General features: G+C 40.5%; 1 protein-coding gene and 1 long non-coding RNA gene across 3 annotated transcripts in view; one reads left to right on the forward strand and one right to left on the reverse strand.

Annotated features, from left to right (window-relative positions):
• LOC110521676 (circadian locomoter output cycles protein kaput) overlaps positions 1–17,977 on the reverse strand; it is a 69,338-nt gene extending 51,361 nt beyond the window's left edge. Inside the window, exons 1-2 of one of the 2 annotated variants that reach the window (XM_021599417.3) lie at positions 17,704–17,977; positions 1,402–1,491 (exon numbers count right to left, since the gene is read on the reverse strand). The gene's annotated coding sequence lies outside the window, so the exon portion shown is untranslated. The remainder of the gene's footprint in view (positions 1–1,401; positions 1,492–17,703) is intronic. The other variant, XM_090231837.1, reaches the window with a different exon arrangement.
• On the forward strand, positions 14,480–16,124 carry LOC149983979 (uncharacterized). The gene is made up of 3 exons (XR_016495204.1): positions 14,480–14,607; positions 15,724–15,825; positions 16,020–16,124. It is a non-coding gene; the product is annotated as an uncharacterized LOC149983979 (long non-coding RNA).
• Positions 17,978–27,252: the final 9,275 nt, after the last annotated feature.

A 27,252-nucleotide genomic window follows, 5' to 3' on the forward strand; every position in this document is an offset into this window, starting at 1 on the left:
AATTAGGCTGTCGCTGCTTTCTGCTGACAAAACATTTTGATGAATTGCCCAAAGTCAAAAAACAGTTTTAAAGTGTCCAAATCAATAACCAGAAACACATTTTGATATATTGAAAACCTAAAACATACAATTTACTATATACACATACTTAGTAATAGTAATCATATTACTTGTATTTTTTAAACAAGCACCTTGTAAACTGCACACATATGGTAAAATAATTAAGCATGCCAATTTATGATAGTATACACTGAGTGCACAAAACATTAGGAACACCTGCTCTTTCCTTGACAGACTGACCAGACGAATCCAGGTGAAAGCTACTGATGTCACCTGTTAACCTGTAAATTCACTTCAATCATTGTAGATGAAGGGGAGGAGATAGGTTGAAGGATTTTTAAGTGTTGAGACATGGATTGTGTATGTGTGCAATTCAGAGGGTAAATGGGTAAGACAAAGTATGTAAGTGCCTTTGGTAGTAGGTGCCAGGTGCACCGGTTTGAGTGTCAAGAACTGCAACGCTGCTGGGTTTTTCATGCTCAACAGCTTCCTGTGTGTATCAAGAATGGTCCACCACACAAAGAACATCCAACCAACTTAACACAACTGTGGGAATCATTGGAGTCAACATGGACCAGCATCCCTGTGGAAAGCTTTCGAACATTGTGTAGAGTCCAAGCCCCGACAAATTGAGGAAAAAAAAAAAGGTGTGGGGGTGGGGGGGGGGGGGGGGGTGTTCGTAATGTTTGGTATACTCTGTGTAGATCCATGAGAATTGCAATACATTTTGTATCGGCACCCAAGTATCGTGATAATATCGTATCATGAGTATGTTGACCACTCACAATCTATTGCAACAATGCCATTTATTTCTCACTCATTTAACCATTTCGAGAGTTTATAAATGCACTCAAACACAATTTACCCAGACACTCTAGACTAGAGCCTCCATAGAGGCTGAACGTTTTTCTTTGCTATTCGAACGGTTATTACGGAGACTGCGGTCACAGCAGAACCAGACGTCAACATCAGAACCAACCATTTATCTCAAGATAGTCAGGCTCTAATATATTCCAAAACCCTTACCTAATCACCATTTTGACCTATTACCTGGACAAATTTGAACAATGACTTTACTCTACTTGGGCAAACCCAAATACCCACTTTGAGAAACCCAAATTTAAAATTCAGACCCCAAAAGGTGACACATAGCTAAATCATCCAATATAAATTACATGCACAAATAGCCTAAATTTGTCACTGCGTGTATTCAAAAATGCTTTAGACCACATTAACTTAATAGACCCGTCACACCAATGGTGCCAGTCCAAATGGAGTCGTTGCATAGACTGTGCAGTACATTCCTCAAATGCCATGCAGCCTTTTTCTTCGTCTCCTTACCTCTTACACTTTATTAAGCGATGTCCAGTAAGGCAACCAACCCTCTGCAGCCCATGTTCTCAGCACAGCCGTTTTGTTCAAAATGTCAACCTGGAAAATAAAAATAACAAAGGCCACTGAGAACCACACATATATTTGATCAAGATTGCCCTGTGGTCTGGGCGAGTCTATATGGTAGGAATATGAAACAGTCGTTACCTAACATTCTTGTGCAGTGACCCACCTGAAGCTTTTCAAATTTCCTTGTGACCAGCAGAAAAAACAATCACAATATATTGTGCCAGAGTGCAGTCTTTAGCAAGCAGGGCTGGGAATTGCCAGTGACCTCAAAATACAATATTATCACGATACTTAGGCGCCGATACGATATGCATTGCGATTCTCACGATTCTATATGTATAGCGATTCGATAATAGGTTTTGATGTACCAAACATATTGACCACCATGTCTGATGTAAAGGGACAAGAATGAGCCATGATCAATCAGCAATGGAAATAAAAGTGCTGAAATCATGTTGAGAATAAGCTAGAGAAGGAGTTAGGGACTTGCTTTAGGTTTCATTGGGGTTGGCTGTGTGGTGATCTATGAGTTTCCAGAGGACAAGGCGGTGCAGTGTGAGGTTCTGCTCTAGCCATCAGCTCTGCTACTCCCAGACGTTCTGATTAGAGATTAATCACATCCTGAAGCTTCCAAAGCAGTGACACACCAGTCAGAAAACTCAGACACACACAACCACACCTCCTAAACTCATTTACAACCAAGGCTTGGCACTGTGTCAGTCAGCTGGGATGGGGGGTTTGGTACCACAGATGTAAACACAAGCTTCCATCTGCTCCTGGATCCACATGAAACTAATCCTCGTGTCGTGTCTTGAAACTGGCGAGAGAGAGAAATAGAGAAAGAAAGAGAGAGAGAAGGGTTGGGCTCATTTCAAATTGATTTCAATTTACTTTTCAGTTTATTGAAAAGTCATTAAATTGTAATTTTAGTTTACTTCCTGAATTGACTGTCGTCAAAACGAATTGAGCCCAACTCTGGCTGGCTGGATGGCTGGCTGGCACAGACAGACAGACAGACAGACAAGGCTAGTGACTTGAAGGGGATTAAAAAGGTGCCACACCTAGAATTTCTAGGTTAATTGCAACAGCGCTAGGCTGCATTCAAAACAAATCTCCCCCGCATCTAATTTCCATGTTAGGTGGAGACTTGCTTGAGCCTTTTACTTTCGGTTTTGGTCCAACAGCTTCAAACAGCTGTCAAAACTATATTTTTTGTGATTGAAAATATATTTCAGAGCAATTTTGATGGTACAATGATTCCCTACAGTATTCAATGCTTGTTTTCTCACATAAACTGAAATTGAGTGAACAGTGTCCAATTTTAGCAGCCAGTAAATGATAGACCGATTTCTTCATGGCCACTTAATCCAATTCCCACTAGATAACACAGCCACAAAGTCAAAAAAAGCTTTCCCATTTTGATTACAGATGCCGCACCGGTAGGAGAAATCAACAGGCGAATATCACAGCGGGAAGTAATATTGTGAAACACTATCATTGCAATAACTACGAATATATTATGGACATTTTCTCAAATTAAAATTCTAAAACAAATCCTGTCTAGCACCTTTAAATGGGAGCATATTGTCTCTGACGAAATAAGTTTCAATACTCTTTGCACAAAGACAGGCCCAGGCTGACCTTCTCCATCACCACTGGAGTGGAGATACACCAGATGTTAAGATGGCGCCGAAGAGGATGGCAGACGCTTTACATGCCCATGATTCAACCATATATGCATCAGCAACCACAGCTAATGAAGTCACTGAAAACCTTAACAAAGAGTTGCAGTCTGTTTTGGAATGGGTGGCCAGTAATAAACTGTTCCTGAACATCTCTAAAACTAAGAGCATTGTATTTGGTACAAATAATTCCTTAAGTGCTAGACCTCAGCTGAATCTGGGTTGAGGAGAGACTGACTGCATCACTTCTTCTTTTTATAAGAAACATTAATGTGTTGAAAATCCCAAATTGTTTGCATAGTCAACTTACACACAGCTCTGACACACACACTTATCCCACCAGACATGCCACCATGAGTCTTTCATAGTCCCCAAATCCAGAATAAATTCAAGAAAACGTACAGTATTATATAGAGCCCTTATTGCATGGAACTTCCTTCCATCTCATATTGCTCAAATAAACACCAAGCCTGGGCTCAAAAAAACAGATAAAGCAACACCTCACGGCACAATGCCGCTCCCCTTTTTGACCTAGATAGTTTGTGTGTATGCATTTGTATGTAGGCTACGTGTGCCTTTTTAAAAATGTATGTAGTTCTGTCCTTGAGCTGTTCTTATCTAATGATGTTCTGTATTATGTCATTCTGTTTTATGTTTCATGTTTTGTGTAGACCCCAGGAAGAGTAGCTGCTGCTTTTGCAACAGCTAATGGGGATCCTAATAAAATACCAATTGTGCTATTATGTTCGTTTTTTTGCATTGTTTGCAACTTATTTTTTGACTTATTCTGTACATAATGTTGCAGCTACCGTCTCTTATGACTGAAAATGACTTCTGGACATCAGAATTGGGATTACTCAACACGAACTGGAAGATGATTTTTCATTTAACGAGTCTGACGAGAAAGATATACTGCTCTCCAGGGAAAAGGCCCAGATCCCCGCCATTTGCGTGAAGAAAAGACAGAGGAAAAGAGGACGCAGATCAGGCTGCCTTTTGACAATCCGTAGGCGAGTGAGTAAACTCCCACTGCCACCCGTTTTACTTGACAACGAACAATTATATCTTATGTTTCGCCAAGTGGTGGCTGAACGACGACACAGAAAATATAAAGCTGGACAGATTTTCAATGCACCTGCAGAACAGAGAAGCTACAGTTGAAGTCGGAAGTTTTTCAACCACTCCACAAGTTTCTTGTTAACAAACTATAGTTTTGGCAAGTTGGTTAGGACATCTACTTTGTGCATGTCATTTTTCCAACAATTGTTTACAGACAGATTATTTCAATTATAATTCACTGTATCACAATTCCAGTGGGTCAGAAGTTTACAAACACTAAGTTGACTGTGCCTTTAAACAACTTGGAAAATTCCAGAAAGTGATGGCATGGCTTTAGAAGCTTCTGATAGGCTAATTGACATCATTCGTGTCAATTGGAGGTGTACCTGTGGATGTATTTCAAGGCCTACCTTCAAACTCAGTGCCTCTTTGCTTAACATCATGGGAAAATCAAATGCAATCAGCCAAGACCTCAGACAACAAATTGTAGACCTCCACAGGTCTGGTTCACCCTTGGGAGCAATTTCCAAATGCCTGAAGGTACCACGTTCATCTTTACAAACAATAGTACGCAAGTATAAACACCATGGAACCACGCAGCCGTCATACCGCTCTCCTAGAGATGAACGTACTTTGGTGCAAAAAGTGCAAATCAACCTTGTGAAGATGCTGGAGGAAACAGGTAAAAGAGTATCTATATCCACAGTAAAAACGAGTCTTACATCGACATAACCTGAAAGGCCACTCAGCAAGGAGGAAGCCACTGCTCCACAACCGCCATAAAAAAAGCCAGACTACGGTTTGCAACTGCACATGGGGACAAATATAGTACTTTTTGGAGAAATGTCCTCTGGTCTGATGAAACAAATGGGCCAAAATTCACCCAACTTATTGTGGGAAGCGTGTGGAAGGCTATCCGAAATGTTTGACCCAAGTTAAACAATTTAAAGGCAATGGTACCAAACACTAATTGAGTGTATGTAAACTTCTAACCCACTGAGAATGTGATGAGAAATAAAAGCTGAAATTAATCACTCTATTATTCTGACATTTCACATTCTTAATTTAAAGTGGGGATCCTAACTGACCTAAGACAGGGAATGTTTACTAGGATTAAATGTCAGGAATAGTTCAAAACTGAGTTTAAATGTATTTGGCTAAGGTGTATCTAGACCTCCGACTTCAACTGTATGTACAGTTGTACAGCTGTAAATGTTGTACTGAAGTGTCTGCCCAGATTGACAGAAGGGTCTGGACCTCCTCAAAGGACCAGGGAACCGACTTTTTAGTTCTTTGCCGCAACAGTATACATTTATCTGTTGATTGATTGAAGAAGCTGACAACTGGTTGCTTAGCAACTGTGTTTGCCAACTTGAGAACAACTTCACTGGCCTGAATCTTAATCGGGCTAGCATCAGTTGTGAAACTGGGCTGCACTGGCCAGGGTTTCCTCCGACCCAGCTCTAATTTGAGAATTACATTCAAGCCAGCTCAAATTTGGCCTTAATTCAAATGCCAATGAAAAAGGGGCTTAGGTGTCAAAATACACATCTCCTCATATACATATTTCCTCACTGTACAGGTTCAACGAATACCAGGTTTAGGCTAAGGAATAAACTGTGTACTATTTGGGGAGTGACTGACACGCATCCTAACTTGGTCACGGTCAAACCAAAAGTCACTGGACATTTTCTAGAACTCAGACAACAGGCTACTGTGCATGCTGTGAGCAGTGCTCAAGGACAACTTCCCCACAAATACTCCTAAAGACAAACAATAACAATGAGGACACAGACAAGGCATGCAGACACCACTATAGATATCACAAGATGCATGGCAAAACAGATGCAGTTCAGGGTGGATGAGAATTACTTACCATGGCCTGCCCTGAACAACTTGTTCAACCATAGATCCACTGAACAATTTGTTATTCCATTTCCATGGACAAATGTATGTTTCAACATTGGTTACACGCTGTGTCGGTCAGTGCAGATCGGTAGAATTCAGAGGGCAACTTAGCAACAACAGATTGGTACTGCTTCAACAGCTGACAAAGACACATTGGTATGGTTTCAAGGCTGCCAAAAACACAATCCTACTGAGCATCACAGGAACCAGTGCACCAAACTGCATTAGACAGGCATTCCGTGCATAAATAAAAAAAAATGTGTAGCCTACATTAAGGATGTAAATTAATACAATGAGCATGGTCAGATGGCTCTAGTTGAATATAGCAGTGGCTATTAGATTTATGCCATTTGGATACATTGTATCCTAATCAAAAGCCATATACAGGTGATTCTCATGAAACCAGTTTTAAACATGTCTGTAGCAAATAGAGTTACAAAACCTATGATGCATTTGCAAAAATCAACTATCATTCTGCAGACTAAGATGTCTAGTTTTTTGGCAAAGTGCAATATGTAACTTTTTGGTGACCTGACCAAATTCACATAGAAATGTGTGTTATAGATCTGTCATTCTCATTGAAAGCAAGTCTAAAAAGCAGTAGATATGTTCTATTTGCACTATTTCTATGTTTCGCTTTGTGTCTTTTACTTTCGGTTTTGTACACCAGCTTCAAAACAGCTGCAAATACAATATTTTGGGTTATGGAAAATATGTTTCACAGCAGTTTAGATGGTACAATGATTCTCTACACTATACTTGCTTGTTTTGTCACATAAAAATATAATTTAGGCAAACTATTAGAATTTTAGCAACTATTAATTGGCAGTGCGATTTCTGCATAGTTCATCTTTAAATACATTTTATATTTTTGCCAGAATTTCTTACATTTTCACCCCAAATACTCATTACCGAAATGCATCTGGATTAAATTATTGGGTCATTCTGTACAATTTTACTTTATAAAAAAAATAATTTGAATAAAAGACCAAATAAGTTGCTGTAGTTAGTTTATAAATCTTTTTTTTTTTCAAATAATAGTTGACATTAAACTATCATTCAGTATTTATTACGTAAAAACACTGTCTGTGAACATGTCTCATTACCGTAACACTTTTTCAAGTTCCTGTAAAAACTAAAGTTCTACTCAACATTGCTTGATGCATCATCTAGAGGAGTAGTCTTTCGATGAGCATAAGTTAATGTATTCGCTTAAATTCGCTGGTTCACCAACTACTTCTCAGAGAGAGTTCAGTGTGTCAAATCGGAGGGCCTGTTGTCCGGACCTCTGGCTGTCTCTATGGGGGTACCACAGGGTTCAATTCTCGGGCCGACTCTTTTCTCTGTACATATCAATGATGTTGCTCGTGCTACTGGTGATTCCCTCATCCACCTCTACGCAGACTACACCATTCTGTATACATCTGGCCCTTCTTTGGACACTGTGTTAACTAACCTCCTGCTCTTAAACACTAGAAAAATCAAATGCATGCTTTTCAACCATTTGTTGCCCGCACCCGCCCGCCCGACTAGCATCACTACTATGGACGGTTCTGACTTAATATGTGGACAACTACAAATACCTAGGTGTCTTGCTAGACTGTAAACTCTCCTTCCAGACTCATATTAAACATCTCCAATCCAAAATGAAATCTAGACTCGGCTTCATATTTCGCAACAAAGCCTCCTTCACTCACACCGCCAAACATACCGTAAAACGTAAAACTGACTATCCTACCGATCCTCGACTTCGGCGATGTCATTTACAAAATAGCTTCCAATACTCTACTCAGCAAACTGGATGCAGTCTATCACAGTGCCATCCATTTTGTTACCAAAGCCCCTTATACCACCCACCACTGCGACCTGTTTGCTCTAGTCGGCTGGCCCTCGCTACATATTCGTCGCCAGACCCACTGGCTCCAGGTCATCTATAAGTCTATGCTAGGTAAAGCTCTGCCTTATCTCAGCTCACTGGTCACGATAACAACACCCACCCGTAGCACGCGCTCCAGCAGGTATATCTCACTGGTCATCCCCAAAGCCAACACCTCCTTTGGCCGCCTTTCCTTCCAGTTCTCTGCTGCAGATGACTGGAACGAATTGAAAAATCGCTGAAGCTGGAGACTTATATTTCCCTCACTAACTTTAAACATAAGCTATCTGAACAGCTGCAGGTGTACATAGCCCATCTGCAAATAGCCCACCAAAGCTACCTACCTCATCCCCATATTGTTTTTATTTACTTTCTGCTCTTTTTCATACCAGTATTTCTACTTGCACATCATGATCTGCACATCTATCACTCCAGTGTTAATTTTCTAAATTGTAATTACTCCGCTACTATGGCCTATTTATTGCCTTCCCTCCTCACGCCATTTCCACACACTGTATATAGACTTTCTTTTATTTCTATTGTGTTGACTGTACGCTTGTTTATTCCATGTGTAACTCTGTGTTGTTGTTTGTGTCGCACTGCTTTGCTTTATCTTGGCCAGGTCACAGTTGTAAATGACAACTTGTTCTCAACTAGCCTACCTGGTTAAATAAAAGGTGAAATAGAAAATAAAAATACATGTAAAATGTTTTTTTTTTAATGACTTTAGAAGAGGTTCTTATTCTCAAACACCCCCTTTACCTCACTTGGCGTTCTCATTACCAAAACGGCTAAAAAGTTCAAATAGGGAAAAAGTCAGAACCTTACCAACATTAAGGCATAAATGGGCTTTAGTGAAGTGGTCAATTGTTTGTTGACTCATAACGGCTCTCCTATTATTTGCAGATTGAGCTTGGGCCTCATGGCCCGAAATACACATTTATCATTACCACATCATTTTTTAGGTCCGTTTCGGTAATGAGAACCTTAATTTCGGTAAAAATACTAAGCTAATTGTAATGTACAGTCAATGGGTGTGCTGTGCTGGTAACTTTATTTACTTACTAGGACCACTTCTTAAACCTATTGTATAGATATTTTTGTAAAACAGTTATTTGATTAAGTAGGGTTTGTTATGAAAAATGGGGTGTATAAAACCCAATGTAATTTACTTTAAGCCACAATGGGCTGGATATCCCCCATTTTGACATGTATATCTGTTTTCACACTTGTTTGATATTCCAAAACAGTTTTTAGTCCATATCTCACGTATTTAGATACTTTATAGGCATATTGTGTTATGCTGTTTGCCCATAGGATTCCATTCAATCCATAAATATACCTAAAATACCTTTCAACCACAAATATCCACATCCTAATAAACCAATATTACCTGTAATTACCTTGGATAAACAAATATATATATATATTAAGTCACTTTATTAAGGTTTAAATCCACTTTTGGATGCAGTAACTTTACTTATACTGTATTTTTGTAAATTGCATTAAGATCGGTGATTTTAAACAGAACCAAAATGTACAGTTCAAATAAGGAAATGAGTCAATTGAAATAGTCATTGGGCCCTAATCTATGTATATCACATGACTGGGAATACAGACACGCATCTGTTGGTTAAAGACACCAATACAAAAAAAGTAGGGTCGTGGATCAGAAAACCACTCAGTATCTGGTGTGACCACCATTTGCCCCATGCAGGGCGACACCTCTCCTTCACATAGTGTTGATTAGGCGGTTGATTGTGGCCTGTGAAATGTTGTCCCCACACCTCTTCAATGGCTGTGCAAAGTTGCTGGATAAAACATGCTCAATGTCTGGTTACATGTCTGGTGAGTATACAGGCCATGGAAGAACTTGGACATTTTCAGCTTCCAGGAATTGTGTACAGATTCTTCCGACATGGGGCTGTGCATTATCATGCTGAAACATGAGGGGATGGCGGCAGATGAATGGCACGACAACGGGCCTCAGGATCTCGTCACCATATCTCTGTGCATTCAAATTGCCATTGATAAAATGCAATTGTGTTCGTTGTCAATAGCTTATACCTGCCCATACCATAACCCCACCACCACGGGGCACTCTGTTCACAATGTTGACATCAGCAAACCACTCACCCACATGACACCTTACATACTGTCTGCCATCTGCCCGGTACAGTTGAAACCGAGATTAATCCGTGATGAGCACACTTCTCTAGCATCCCAGTGGCCATCAAAGGTAAGCATTCGCCAAACTGCAGTCAGGTTATGACCCTGGTGATGATGACGAGTACGCACATGAGCTTCCCTGAGACAGTTTTTGACCGTTTGTGCAGAAATTCTGTGCAAACTCATTTTTATCAGTTGGCCCGGGTGGCTGGTCTCAGACGATCCCACAGATGAAGAAGTCGGATGTGGAGGTCCTGGGCTGGCGTGGTTACGCGTGGTCTGCGGTTATGAGGCTGGTTGGATGTACTACCAAATTCTATAAAACGACGGAGGCGGCTTATGGTAGAGAAATTCATATTACATTTTCTGGCAACAGATCTGATGGACATCCCTGCAGTCAGCATGCCAATTGCATGCGCCATCAAAACTTGACACATCTGTGGCATTGTATTGTGTCACAGAACTGCACATTTTAGGAGTGGCCTTTTTTTGTCCCTAGCACAATGTGCACCTGTGTAATGATCATGCTATTTAATCAGCTTCTTGATATGTCACACCTGTCAGGTGGATAGATTACATTGGCAAAGGAGAAGTGCTCACTAACAGGGATGTAAAGAAATTTGTGCACAAAATCTGAGAGAAATAAGCTTTTTGTGAATATTAAACATTTCTGGGATCTTTTATTTCAGCTCATGAAACATGGGACCAACACTTTACATTGTTGCGTTTATATTTTTGTTCAGTGTATTTCACCTCCAAGTCATCTAATTTGCTAGGTCATTAAAAGCTCAAATTTGTCACAGTCTCTGTGGTCATATAGCTATCAGAGATGGTCCCCAATTTAGGGAATCTCCGATGCTATAAATGCTTTTGGTTTACTACAGTCTATGTCAGTGTTTTTTGTACTTGCAGTCCACCCAACTGAAAAGTGCACATTCACTTCCATAACATTTGTTCTAGGCTACCAGCATGTAAGATAAACATTCACAATAACACAGGATACCTTTACAAAACTGCAGTACAATTAAATAATGGTTGTTTTATTAATGATATCTGGATTTCTTGCTGTGTGTTGGCTTCTAATAGTAATATTTTGTCGTGTTAGCTAATTGCACTGTTTATTGTGCTGCACATTTTCTTCTGTTCCACTAAATGCTGTTTTGATGTTCTATTATGACTAACTACATTTTTTTCAGAATTTAACAAATATTACATAGGCCTGCCTATGTCTTTTATTTCAATAGCCTACAAAACTACATTTTTAATCGCATTTATTTCCATCAATAATTAGTCCAAAGTTATTGCACCTGAATTTGACCCTGAAAATATGACAATTATATTTATCCTTAAAGCTTTTAATAAATGAACATAATGCATGCAGTAATTTGACTTTAATTTCAGTAGCTAAATAAGGAGGTAGGCATATCAGTTCCAGCTAAAGCAATTAAATATTTTTTTTCACTAACCCGTACAGTAGTTGGCGGAAGTACACCAATAGGTGTAGTCTGCCATAAAACCTTAAAGATAACGAAGCTAAAACTTGAATTGGAATCTGTGTCTCACGCGCAGCAAAAGATCTCTGCACTCAGGCAGCCTGCTTGAGAGCAGCCGTCAACATTCCATATGGCAGTTGGGCCAAGGCGCCCGGTAAGCTACACAACAACACAGCTGGAATACCACAACAGGTTCTCGAAATTTACACAAGAAACTTATAAAAAAGATTTGACTGCTAAAGTCGTAGTCCCCTGTTTTCCTGCATTCTTGTTACACTTTTGCAAGTAAAGCAGCAGTGTGTTGGGGAGAAGAACATCAAGGAATGATTTGAGCTAGCTACTGTAGTTAGCTAACTTGCTACACTTTGATTTATTTTAATGATAGTAAATGTGTGTGTGTCAGTGGAGGCTCCTCAGAGGAGGAAGGGGAGGACCATCCTCAGTGAGTTTCATAAAAATACAAATTGTTAAACATTTTAAAAGTTATCCTTTTTTGATAAAAAAATATATTCACATCACCAAATAATTGATTAAAAAACACTGTTGAAGGTCTACAGAAGCCTCAACAGCACTCTGTATGGTAGCGCCAGTGTAGCCGGAGGACAGCTAGCTTCCGTCCTCCTCTGGGTACATTGACTTCAATACATTCTCACCCCCTTCCATATACTTACACAGTAATAATGACAAGTTCCTGAGGACGTCCTCCAACCTATCAAAACTCATGCAGCATGAACTGACATGTTGCCCACCCAATCAAAGAATCAGAGAATGAATCTAGTACTGAAAGCATAAGCTACAGCTAGCTAGTACTGAAAGCATAAGCTACAGCTAGCTAGCACTGCAATGTATAAAATGTGGTGAGTACTTGAGCCAGAGAGAAAGACAATACTTGAACAGGTTTGAACAAATTAATTTATTCCAAAATTAAGAAGCAAGCAGGTTTTTTTTCCCAGAAAAGCTGATAGCTAGTTTAGCCTACTCAAACACTCTGCTCAAACAGAGGGGTGATGTGTTAGCTAGCTGGCTATGACTATCCAACACAACACAATTTATTGCCACCGGGGCCCGACAGTGTAAGTGCTAAACTACTTACTGATTGCACACTAACTTTACTGCATGATTGTAGCGGGTTTACTAATGTGTTAGTTCTATTAGCTATGTTGACTATGATGTTACTTTAGCTAATATGGTGACAACGATGTAGGCTGTGTGTAGTGGTTACGATAGGGTTTGGCTTGGAAAGGTTTTTTCGCCTGGTCACATACAGCTGATGTGTTGTACATTGAAGTCCACTGTCTGTCACCTCAAATTTCTCTCTCGTCCTGTGTGCGCCCACGTTGTAAACTTTCATTCGTAGGCTAGGTTGTAGCAACCTCATGACGGGTACAGGGAAAATTAGAGAATTGTGTAGTAGCCTAAACCTAACGCTGTTACATTTAACTGGGTGAATGGAATATCAATGACAGTCATCCAATATGCTGTAATAGAAATAAGGCCATGCTGATCAAAAGTAAAAATTGTCCTCCCTCATCTTTAATGGCACCGACAGCCACTGGTGTGTGTGAGTGAGTGTGTGAGTGTGTGAGTGTGTGAGTGTGTGAGTGTGTGAGTGTGTGAGTGAGTGAGTGAGTGAGTGAGTGAGTGAGTGAGTGAGTGATCACAATAAGTTTAGAAAAAACATTGTCATGTCAACGTTGTCATGCTAACTATGTGTGTATCTGTGTGAGAGGAAGGATGATTATGATCACAATAACTTATAAAAAAAAGATTGTCATCATGTCAACATTGTGTCATGTTAGCTGTGTGTGTGTGTGTGTGTGTGTGAGAGAGAAAGAGAGAGAACATGAATACACAGAACATTGATTGTTTGTGTTGCGTAAGATCGTAAACTGGGATAATTCTTGAAACTTCTACCCCCAATATGGATGTGAAGATTTTCTTGATTCATTAGAGATCCTTGTATTTTTGGATATTTTATATTTGAGAATAACATACATTACCTGCTCCCCATCAACACGCATTCTAATGTTACACCGATCAACTGCCTTTGTCAATTCTTTATTCTCTGTTTTTGCAGGAATCTTCTAGCTTGGATGGAAGGATGGAGGAGGGAATAAAGGGAATGAGTACAGAAGTTATCCAGCCTGCAGACTAAGAAACGTAAATAGCCTATGCTTGGTTGTCTATGCCTCTCCGTCTGTCTGCCTGACTGCCAGATTGCTGAAGAACCATTTTGGAACCCTTTTTTTCTAAGAGTGTAGTGTAAGTAGATCCAATCGAAATAGCACCGCTTCTAATAATATAACATTGTAAAGCAAATCAAATCCAATTTTAACTCGCCTTTTTTCCCCCCAGGTGCAAAACCCTTGTGTCCTGATTTAACAGACACCTCCCTTGGTGAGCAATGTTCTCTCTAAACTGTTGCCCGGAGACTGTTGGGAGCGCAGAAGAAATATCAGCCAACAGAGAGAAGCACGAGATTGAACTTCACTCAAATTCCTAGAGTTTTCCCTGTTAATTAACACCATCAATGTTTTCTGTTACTGTGGCTATTGTAATCGAATCAAAGCAATATTAGCAACTTTCAATGCAACATGCTAAAACATAACAAACTATTTATGAGATGTTGTTGTAGGCAGAACGCATCGGAGCAGGATTCTATTGGGCATGACTCAGCCTGTACTATACACAGACCAATGCAGCATAACCAATCAGAGCTGCAATAGACCTATATGCAAATAGACAATTGCCATATGGATCTGTGGTGTTAACTTTTATCTGAGCTGTGTTGACAGCTGTGATCTGAGTAGATTATCTTGTTTTGAGATCAACGCATGAGCTGCATGTAGCCATGTGTCCACATTTTGTTCATAATTTTTAGTCAGCAATGGGGGAGTGATTGCTTCCTACAAGATCTCAAAATGTGTGCATTTCTAGACATCTTTGAAAGGCAGGTCAGGTAAAGAGCTTTTTTTGTCTTAAAGGGGCAGTGTTGTATTTTGAGACAGGCTTGAATAAACTAAGTAGCCAATAGGCAGAGGGAAGCATAATTTGTCTGATTCTTTGTAATAATGGTATGGGAATAATACTGCATTTTATTTTGTAAATTGTTTTCTTGCATCAAACAACAACATTTTCAGTTACCTCTTGTCTGAAGGACAAGTGGATAAACAGGTTAATGTCTAGCCCTGCATGTTTTTTTTTCCAAAAGTCTCATAATTTAGAACACCACACATTGGCTGCTACTGTAGGCTGAATGTTAAAATGTTATGGGATGCATTTTCTTTATTGTTTTTTATGATAGACCACTCTGTTAGGCCTACATTGTGATGAAATAGCCACTGTAGCCTATCTGGCCATTGTTAAAACTGTAACTTAAAATGGGTACAGCCTCAGTGTTCACAGCAAAAGCACGCTGGAAGTTCATTCAAGTTTGCACTCAGCAGACCTGAAATTTGCTCAGTGGCGGAATTTTTTTTATAGGTACAATTGTTGGTGAGTCATGTACAGTTTCTCCAATTTCTCTCTGTCGCTCACTCAAACACGTGTGCAGTTGCAGAGAAGAGGACGAGATTTGCCAATTACACCCATTTCTAACACTATTTGTTGCATTTAATGATATGACAGACATCACTTTTGAACAATATATTTTATTGTTTTATTGTTTTATTGTACATACTTACATTGAACTTTCTTTTTTTAAGACTGCCAAGCTATCCTGAATTGGGGCACCTCTGTCCGGGACAATGTCCTCAGGATTAGGCAGCGGTGTGTTTAGAAAAAGTGTTTAGAATAGTACATGTTTTAAGATAAAGCAAAACGTGACCATTTAGAGAGGAGTTAAACATTTTCATTATCCAACTACTGTCTCATTTTTATATCCTCTTTTTTTCAAAATGTTTCAGATTCATGACCAAATCATTTATGTCCGACTTCAATATGTAGGGCCCGAGGAGCAAACATGCCTTTGCTACCACTTTTAGTAGATTCTGACTGTTAAAATATATTTTACTGCGCGTTACTGTCATGTCGTGTCCTGCATGCCAACACTGTTGTTTTTTTTTAATGCTCACAGTAAGTGTCATGAAAAGCCAGAAAACTCAGGAGATTGATGTGTTGTGGGCCCTCTGGAAAGTCCCGAAATATGCCCCTGAGCCGTGTTGGTGAGGGAAGTAAAGTATGTATATAAGCAAGTTGCACTTTTCTAAAGACATCTCGAAGCTATAACTGCCACAAAATACTTTAACTAGTACCATACAAATACTTCTAGCCATCTGAGTCCACAAAGTTTCTTCAAGAATGTCCTTTCCTAGTTTGCTTATAAAATCTTAAATGTATAAAGTTGTAATGTGCTGATTCTCTTCACTGCAGATCTGAGCCATCACACGACTCTTCAAGAAGGCCACTACGCTCCAGATCACCATCTGTGCTCAGGGGTCCTTGATGAGGATTTACCCCATCACACCACTCATATTAATCATTAATCAAATAAAACAATGGGCCTTTATATACTCACAGTATTTCTATGCATGTCATTTCTGTTGATGAATTATGAAACAATTACTGTATACAGATGTGTGAAATTGTGATGTAGATTTGTTTTTGCCATTGCTTGATACATTTTAAATGTAAAAATATGTTGCAGATTAACTTCAATCGGTGACTATGGAAACAAATAGAAATGTAATGAACAATGTTTTTAATATCCAACTTTGTCCTCTGCAATACATTTTACAGTAAACTCTTAGAAAAAAAGAGGTGCTGTCTAGAACCTAAAAGGGTTATTTGGCTTTCCCCATAGGAGAACCCTTTGAAGAATCCTGTTTGGCTCCTGATAGAACCCTTTTGGTTTCAGGTACTGTAGAACCCTTTTCGTTTCAGGTACTGTAGAACCCTTTTGGTTTCAGGTAGAACCCTTTTGGGTTCTATGTAGGACCCTTTCCACAGAGGGTACTACATGGAAACCAAAAGGGTTCTATGTGGAACCAAAAAGGCTTCCTAGAACTAAAAAGGGTTATTCTATAGAGACAGCTGAAGAACCATTTTGGAACCCTTTTATCTAAGAGTGTAGTAATAAGCTGTAGTTAGGTAGTCATTACCAGGTTATGGTGAGGTCTTAACTATGACCAGTAGGCTACATAATATAGCACATAAAATAGTGCTAAGAATTATGACCAGCTGGTCAAATAGAGATCACAAATATATCCAACTGGTGGTATGGCGGTCTGAAAAATACGTTAAAAAACGTCATTTTTCAACCAGTTTGCGACCAGAATAAGACGTATGACGTCTTTCAACCAGGGTTTGCCCACTGGGTAGGCTCCTTAAGAGTACGTCTTGGGCTAGCTCATGACATGCAAATTGTGTATTCCCGTTACACGGATTTCCTCTGCATAATATTGATGTGTAGCCTATCTGCATTTCTCACTGGATCACCCAGCTACGTTTGCAGGTTGCGTCCTCAGATCCTGGGTGAAAATGTCGAGGGTTAATTAGATTTGTTTCAGCCCACATCCATGCGAAAGCTTCCGATTGCAGTGTAAAAATCTAACTCACATTCACAGCTACTGTTCACTGCACAACCGTAGCGTTCAACCCACTGACATTATAGTTTCAGCCCCAAAAGGAACATCATTAGAAATTACAGTGAAAGAGACGCAACTGTGCTGTCATTGCAAACGCGCACTCGAAACCAACTGCGTGTTTCATCACTCCAAAACAGGGGTCAATGCGAGCTACCAGGCTAAATATAGCAACGTAGTTATAACACATTATGCGACAGATACATCCACAATACTAATGAAAATGGTAAACATACGAAAACCAGGAGCATATTTAAACATCACAAACCTATGCGGCGATCTACTGCACACTCCCCGGTATTTCTAGCCTAGATTACGAATGTGGGTCACCAGGCCTTTTGAAACAAGCTTGCATAGCTAAGAAAAAAATGCCTCGGTTTACTCCTCTTCAATATAACTGTGTCTACACATAAACCTATGACAGGAGCGTTTCCAAATTAAGTGGATTTTGTCGGTTAAAAGGTCATTCTTACCTTGTCTGTTCATCTGGATTTCCCTGCTTCTTGTTTTGCTTTAGCTGGCCGCGTTGAGTTGAACTCATAGAGAATGATAGAGGCCTCTAGTGGCCAAAAGGCGGTATTAGCATGGGCAGAGCCATTGAGTACTTCCACCATTTTAATGTAGTCAACTGGGTGGCCGATCCCTCCTGGTGGGGTTTCCACCAGTTACCACAGCCACAAAGTATGAATGGCTATATGGTTGAAATTAATTAAACAAACATTTGCTTTTTGGTCTTCATTGTGGGGTTAGGATTGGGCATAAGGATAGCAGTGTGGTTAAGGTTTAACATGTTATTATAAGAAGAAACATTTTAGAAATATGCAGGGTTTATGACTTTGTGACTGTGGTAACTAGGGACGACCCTCCTGTTGACCCTGTTGAAGTCATGTCCAACTGGGTCATCAGGTTGGATCAGTCAATCGTAAATAAGAAAATGTACTACTTCAAAATGGAGATTGCCTCAATGGCGTCTCCCATTCTGTCACAGACGCTCTAATTGCACACGTACAACAATAAGTCCTCTATATATCTCTATGGTTGAACTGGATTTGAAATAAACAGCAGGGTCTACCTCGATCTCTTGACGCGCATGCGCAGTTTTTTACCGAGCAATACATTTGACACGAACAAACTCGTATATAACCACGTGCCCATTCACAATTTTCATGCGAGTAAAGTCATAGGCAACTGCATCAATTTTTTTTTAAATCACGACAGCTGTGATGGAAACGGGAAGTTTCGGTACAATTTTATAAATCCCGACAGATAGGCCTACTTTCTTCGTTCAATATTGTGCGATATTTTTGTATCTGTAAAATTAATGATGCTTGAAATGGCGGTGGAAACGCCTTTATGCGCAGGTATTGATATAATAACTATCATATCTAAGTAAATTTGGAATCACGAAGTGGTCCTCCCACCATATATGACTCACTGGAATCACGAGATTATATGTGGTCCTCCCACTACGATTGACTGGCGGGAATATGCGCATATTTTCTTTAACCGGATTTGAGAATATTAGCATGATAATCAGTCGCCAATTGGATGGCAACCTAGCTCCTACCCCTAAAATATTGTAAGACGTTTGAAGTATGTTGCGATAAACATTCTAATTAATTGTATTTCACTCGAATAATAACACAATGCCTACAGCTCCACAACCATACATATATTTGTTGTTAAAACATTTTTTTTTTCGGGGGGGGGGGGGGGGGGGGGTAGTCCTCTACATTTTGGAAAAGAGTGCTCTGTGTATAGGCCAATCTACACAATTATGAATTTATGAAAGTAAATATGGTTAAATAGCTTTTTAAAATATATTCCAATATTTGTCATGTTTAATAGTTTATATTAGGTTCATTATCTGACTGAACTAAAAGGGTGACACCTCTATATAATTTATTGCTACTGAGACCTGTTTCTCACAATAGCCTACAAACATTTGCGCCTTCAGTTATGTGAAAATGAGCAAACGCAATCCTTTCGCTTTTCTTATTAGATGCTGTGAAGCGAACTTTATTTAATTTACTTCATTCCAATAAACATGCAAGGTTTTTCTGTGGTTAGGTTTTTGGCTACTCGTGTGCTCTCTGAATTATTGTTATACAACTGTTCAAAATCCTTGGCCTTCATGTGCCGCTCACTTCCTTGGCAGGGTGCCAATTAGGTCACGAACTCACGAACCAATCAACCTTCATTGTGCACGCGGGAAAATAAATTCTTGACAGCTGATGTGTTGAATCACTGGATTGTGTTCTTGAATGATAGGATTTATGTCATACAACCAAACAGCCATTTCAATTTCAGTCCCGTGCTCCCCACCTTGGTTTCTACGGTTAAAAGCAAACGCAATTAAACGCGTTTTCTTTCCGTATTTAAATGTCAGGTATCCAACTGTGGCAGTGGCAGCAAGAAAACGTTCATGGTTATAAATATATCCAGTCATGCAGCTAACGTTACACTTGTTTACTTCTCTCATCATATCGAGTCTACAGCTTTTGAAACGTTGTGGTCATCAACACCACGTATCCAACCTTCCACAAAAAACCCTGGACCTCATCAATATTTTTATTTATTTGATTTAATATGGGTGGGTATAATTTGAGGAACATTCCTGTCTCAGATCCTTGTTATGCATCATGACACCCCAATGTACGAGCCAGTGCCACCCTGGGCAAGGAGGCTTGCTGCTGTGAAGGAGATGGTGGCTGTACAGAAGATGCTCCTGTGAGTAGGGCGCAAAAGTAGAAGCTAGCCCTGGAGAATGATAAGTTTGCCATGAAAAAGCAAAAAAGACTTGAATATTAATATCCTAAAATAAATCTGGTTTGATATCATACAGACGTCTTCTTGTCATGTGAATCTCCTCCTTATTGAATGTAGGCCAGCATTGCATCTACCAGCTGCATTGTGGTCAGCAGCAACATCCTGATCAGGTACAGCTGGTGGAATGTCAGGTATATTGGGATGTGGCATCAGGAAGCACCAGTGACTCGGTCAATAAAGAAGTGGTCAGATGACACAGATGCAGGACTGTTTTGCTAGCACAGACTGGAATATGTTCTGGGACTTTCCGATGGTATTGAGGAGTACACCACATCAGTCACTGGCTTCATCAATAAGTGCATCGATGACGTCGTCCCCACAGTGACCGTACGTACATACCCCAACCAGAAGCCATGGATTACAGGGAACCTCCCCACTGAGCTAAAGGTTAGAGCTGCCACTTTCAATGAGAGTGATTCTAACCCGGATGCTTATAAGAAATCCCGGTATGCCCTAAGACGAACCATCAAACAGGCAAAGAGTCAATACAGGATTAAGATTGAATCGTACTGCACCGGCTCTGACGCTCCTCGGGTGTGGCAGGGCTTGCAAACTATTATGGACTACAAAGGGAAGCACAGCTGCGAGCTGCCCAGTGACACAAGCGTACCAGACAAGCTAAATTACTTCAATGCTCACTTCGAGGCAAGTAACACTGAAGCATGCATGAGAGCATCAGCTTTCCCGAACGACTGTGGGATCACACTCTCTGTAGCCAATGTGAGTAAGACCTTTAAACAGGTCAACATTCACAGACGGATTATCTGGACATGTACTCTGAGCATGCTCTGACCAACTGGCAAGTGTCTTCACTGTCATTTTCAACCTGTCCCTAAATGAGTCTGTAATACCAACATGTTTCAAGCAGACCACCATAGTCCCTGTGCCCAAGAACACTAAGGTAACCTGCCTAAATGACTATCGACCCATAACATTCACGTCTGTAGCCATGAAGTGCTTTGAAAGGCTGGTCATGGCTCACATCAACACCATTATCCAAAAAACCCTAGACACACTCAAATTTGCATACCACCCCAACAGATCCACAGATGATGAAATCTCTATTGTACTTCACACTGCCCTTTCCCACCTATTCATTGACTACAGCTCAGTGTTCAACACCATAGTGCCCTCAAAGCCCATCACTAAGCTAAGGACCCTGGGACCATAACCCTCCCTCTGCACCTGGATCCTGGACTTCCTGGCGGGCCACCCACAGGTGGTAAGGGTAGGTAACGACACATCTGCCATGCTGATCCTTAACACAGGGGCCCTTCAGGGGTGTGTGCTCAGTCCCCTCCTGTACTCCCTGTTCACCCATGACTGCATGGCCGGTCATGACTCCAACACCATCATTAAGTTTACCGACGACACAACAGCCTGATCATCGACCGTGTGGTGCCAGGATAACAATCTCTCCCTCTTCGTGATCAAGACAAAGGAGATGATTGGGGACTATAGGAAAAGGAGGACCGAGCACACCCTCATTCTCATCGACAGGGCTGTAGTGTGGCAGGTTCAGAGTTCCATGTTCCTTGTTGTCCACATCACCAACAAACTATCATGGTCCAAACACACCAAGACAGTTGTGAAGAGAGCAGGACAAAGCCTATTCCCCCTCAGGAGACTGAAAAGATCTGGCATGGGTCCTCAGATCCTCAAAAACTGCTACAGCTGCACCATCGAGAGCATGACTGGTTGCATCACTGCCTGGTATGGCAACTGCTAGTCCTCCAACCGCAAGGCACTACAGTGGGTAGAGCGTACGGCCCAGTTAATCACTGGGCCAAGCTTCCTGCCATTCAGGACCTCTATACCAGGCGGTGTCAGAGGAAGGCTGCATCACTGCCTGGTATGGCAACTAGTAGTCCTCCAACCGCAAGGCACTACAGTGGGTAGTGCGTACGGCCCAGTTAATCACTGGGCCAAGCTTCCTGCCATTCAGGACCTCTATACCAGGCAGTGTCAGAGGAAGGCTGCATCACTGCCTGGTATGGCAACTAGTAGTCCTCCAACCGCAAGGCACTACAGTGGGTAGTGCGTACGGCCCAGTTAATCACTGGGCCAAGCTTCCTGCCATTCAGGACCTCTATACCAGGCGGTGTCAGAGGAAGGCCCTAAAAATTGTCAAAGACTCCAGCCACCCTAGTCATAGACTGTTCTCTCTGCTACCGCACGGCAAGACGTACTGGAGCACCAAGTCTAGGTCCAAAAGGCTTCTAAACAGTTTCTACCCCCAAGCCATAGGACTCCTGAACAGCTAATCAAATGACTACCCAGACTCTTTAACTTATATATTTTTTACTTAACACTTATTTTTCTTGAAACTGCATTGTTGGTTAAGGGCTTTTAAGTAAGCATTTCACTGTAAGGTCTACCTACATCTGTTGTATTTGGCGCATGTGACAAATTCAATTTGATTTTATTTGTTTTTTATGCAGATGTTGTGCAAGATACCTGTCTTTTTCTAGTTCCTGTTTTCTAGTTTTCCAGATTTTTACCATTCTGCCTGACCTGAGCCTGCCTGCCGTTCTGTACCATTGTCACACCACCCTCTGCACAATTGAGAGCATCCTGTCGGACTGTATTGCCTGGTACGGCAACTGCTCCGCCCACAACCGTAAGGCTCTCCAGAGGGTAGTGAGGTCTGCACAACGCATCACCGGGGGCAAACTACCTGCCCTCCAGGACACCTACACCACCCGATGTCACAGGAAGGCCATAAAGATCATCAAGGACAACAACCACCCGAGCCACTGCCTGTTCACCCCGCTATCATCCATAAGGCGAGGTCAGTACAGGTGCATCAAAGCTGGGACCGAGAGACTGAAAAACAGCTTCTATCTCAAGGCCATCAGACTGTTAAACAGCCACCACTAACATTGAGTGGCTGCTGCCAACACACTGACTCAACTCCAGCCACTTTAATAATGGGAATTGATGTAAAATATATCACTAGCCACTTTAAACAATGCTACTTAATATAATGTTTACATTATACATTATACATTATTATTTATCTCATATATATACGTATATATACGTATATACTGTACTCTATATCATCTACTGCATCTTTATGTAATACATGTATCACTAGCCACTTTAAACTATGCCACTTTGTTTACATACTCATCTCATATGTATATACTGTACTCGATACCATCTACCTCATCTTGCCTATGCCGCTCTGTACCATCACTCATTCATATATCTTTATGTACATATTCTTTATCCCTTTACACTTGTGTGTATAAGGTAGCAGTTTGGAATTGTTAGCTAGATTACTCGTTGGTTATTACTGCATTGTCGGAACTAGAAGCACAAGCATTTCGCTACACTCGCATTAACATCTGCTAACCATGTGTATGTGACAAATCAAATTTGATTTGATTTGACCTCTGCCTACCCTGACCCCGAGACTGCCTGCTGTTCTGTACGTCATGGACTCTGATCTGGATTACTGACCTCTGCCTGCCCTTGACCTGTCGTTTTGCCTGCCCCCTGTTCTAGTAATAAACTTTTGTTACTTCAACACTGTCTGTATCTCTGTCTTCTCCTGAAACGTGATAGAATCTGGATTTTAGGACTCTGATAGATCTCTCTACTAGACTTCTTGTTTTCATCAAAGCATGGTTGTAGTTCTCGTTGTGTCATTGTTAGTGTGTAGGACTGGTGTTATGAGCCATGTTTTTTGTCCATAGCCACTATCACCTAAAAACCCCAAAATACTAAGTAGTAAATTGATATCATAAGAAGAAACACTTTTTTAAGTGTGCTTTGGACCACAAAACAATTATACAGTTAAATGGTATCAGGTGAAGGAAAGAAAGGGTTAGTGATTTCTTTACATAATAGACATCCACCAGGAATGTGCCATTCCTCAATCTTGGCTCCCAGGGCTGAATTTGATAAAATTAAGGAGTCGTGTGCTCCAAGACCATTTGGCAACAGCTTATTTGTTCAGCTGCAGTTGATGGGAACTTGATAAATCTTCGTACATGACGACACAGTGCATCACGCACACTGCACTAACCACCCGACTCACAGAGGACTGCAAGCAAGGCTTGAAAGGATCCCGATTCTAGGAATCTCAGGGCTATCATGATTTGAATGATGATTGGAAGAGGGCATGATCTCATGGTCTTTCTTTTTAAGTTTTCATTTAGGCCAGCTAAGTGTTGTGGTAGTCGATATTGCCTCAGTAGAACATGGTCAGGGACATATAGAGGATCCATCCAATCCCGTAGGGGCTTCTGTGAGTTCTCTTCTCTCTAGCCGCTGTGCAAAGTACATCCATCATTCAAAGTATCATCGTAAGCTTTGAATCACTAAATATTCATGTTTGATTATTACTGTTTTGGACTATTGCCATTAAATGGAAGTTGTTTTACTTGTTATTTTAATAATTTTCTAATAATACATTTAGTTTTGTCTTCATTAGATTTTATATGACCATTTCAACAATTATTGTTATTATTATTATCCATTATTTAGTCGAACATGTGATTTAAAAAATAAATAAATCAAGGTTTACAATGATGTTTTTAGTTATAATGTATTTTTTTTTAAATGCTCACCTCCTGACCAGTCTGCACAAGACAAGGGTTTAGCCCCCGAAAGCTATGTACATTTCCAAGAAGAAATCCAAGAAAATGATTTTAAAGAATCCCATTTCTTCTTAACTTTTCTCTTAGGAAGAAACATAGGTAGAAATGTAAGAACATTTCCAATACCTTTATTGAGGAATAGCAACTTTTGGTAAGTTAAAATTTCACTCATTTAAGAAATGTCCCATTGCGTTTCACTCTATTGCATTGGCTTGGCAGGAGAAAACAGTCCTTCCCGATTCATTTGGAGGTAGCTAAGGGTGTTTTCAGACTTGGTCCCTTTCAGACAATATTTGTGAACTCTGTGCGGTTCGCTGATTTTTTTTGTCCAGTGTGAACCCTCCAAAGTATCTCAGACCCCTCAAAAGAACCCCCGAAGCGAACTGAACTGAGACCATCTCGAGAGGTGGTCTGAATTCGGTTCGTTAGAATTCCTCAGAACGGTTCCCTTTTTTAGGGCAATGTGAACACAAAGCTCCCCAGATTCGCTTGTCATTATTTCCGCAGCAGACACTAAAATACTGCAACACCGTTTCTCCTGCCATAACCCTCACATTGATGCCACAAAAGAGGGGAAATGATGAGCAGGTTGTCAGAAAAATGTGTGTGGTTTTGGGATATTGTTTAGCAATTGTCAAGGATGCACAGAAATTCCAAATGTGTTTTTAGTTCAGATTATTAATTTGAAATATGTGCGTTATAAAGACATGTCCATAAACTGTTTATTTGCTTGTGGGGTTTGAATAGTGTGAGAAGATGACAACATATTTGGTGAGAATCACAACATAGGATACAAAATCAATTCTAGCTCTTAAAGAGGCAGGAGCCTACATTTGGTGTACAATTTTCAATTACAGCATTATGTAATCTGCAGTTATTCTTCCACTATTTATTCTGTTACCAATAGTATTTACGTATAAATAGTATCTTCTGATTACAACTATGTCTTATCTTTAACTAAATACAATCTATTAGCTTCCAAAATATAAGTAGGTGTATACAGTGCATTCAAGGAAATATTCAGACCCCTTAACTTTTTCCACATTTTGTTACGTTACAGAAAAAATATATCTTCATCAATCTACACACAATACCCCATAATGACAAAGCTTAAACAGGTTTTTAGAAATGTTTGCAAATTTATAAAAAATAAAAAACATAAACACCACCCTTCACATAAGTATTCAGATGCTCTTCTATGCAACTCAAAATTGAGCTCAGGTGCATCCTGTTTCAATTGATCATCCTCGAGATGTTTCTACAACTTGATTGGTGTCCACCTGTGATAAATTCAATTGACTGGAAAGGCACACACCTGTCTAAATAATGTCCCACAGTTGATAGCGCATCTCAGAGCAAAAACCAAGCCATGAGGTCACAGTAATTGTCCGTAAAGATCCGAAACAGGATTGTGTCGAGGCACAGATCTGGGGAAGGGTACCAAAACATGTTTACAGTATTGAAGGTCCCCAAGAACACAGTGGCCTCCATCATTCTTAAATGGAAGAAGTTTGGAACCACCAACACACTTCCTAGAGCTGGCAGTCCAGCCAAACTGAGCAATCGCGGGAGAAGGGCCTTGGATAGGGAGGTGACCAAGAACCCAATGGTCAGTCTGACACAGCTCCAGAGTTCCTCTGTGGAGATGGGGGAACCTTTCAGAAGGACAACCATCTATGCAGCACTCCACCAACCAGGCCTTTAAGGTAGAGTGGCCAGACGGAAGCCAGTCCTAAGTAAAAGGCACATGACAGGCCGCTTGGAGTTTGCCAAAAAGTACCTAAATACTCTCAGACCAAGAGAAACAAGATTCTCTGGTCTAATGAAACCAAGATTGAACTATTTTGCCTGAATGCCAACCGTCACGTCTGGAGGAAACCTGGCACCATCCCTACGGTGAAGCATGGTGGTGGCAGCATCATGCTGAGGGAACGTTTTTCAGCCACAGGGAGACTAGTCAGGATAGAGAGAAAGATGAACAGAGCAAAGTATAGAAAGATCCTTGATGACAAACTGCTCCAGAGCACTCAGGACCTCAGACTGGGGTGGTTCACCTTCCAACAGGACAACGGCTCTAAGCACACAGCCAAGACAACACAGGAGTGGCTTTGGGACAAGTCTCTAAATGTATGTGAGTGGCCCAGAGCACGGACTTGAACCCGATCGAATATCTCTGGAGAGACCTGAAAATAGCTATGCAGCAACACTCCCCATCCAACATGACAGAGCTTGAGAGGATCTGCAGAGAAGAATGAGGGAAACTCTCCAAATACAGGTGTGCCCAACCTGTAGCATCATACCCAAGAAGACTCGAGGCTGTAGTTGCTGCCAAAGGTGCTTCAACAAAGTACTGAGTAAATATTTATATGAGTGAATATTTATGTAAATGTAATATATATGTACAGTACCAGTCAAAGGTTTCGACAACTACACACCAATTCCAGGGTTTTTCATTATTTTCACAATTTTCTACATTGCAGAATAATAATGAAGACATCAACACTATGAATTAACACATATGGAATCACGTAGTAACCAAAAAAGTGTTAAACAAATCAAAATATATTTTATATTTGAGATTCT

This window comes from Oncorhynchus mykiss, chromosome 4, assembly GCF_057628025.1.
Source record: "Oncorhynchus mykiss isolate SJ-2025 chromosome 4, ASM5762802v1, whole genome shotgun sequence".
NCBI classification, from domain to species: Eukaryota; Metazoa; Chordata; class Actinopteri; order Salmoniformes; family Salmonidae; genus Oncorhynchus; species Oncorhynchus mykiss.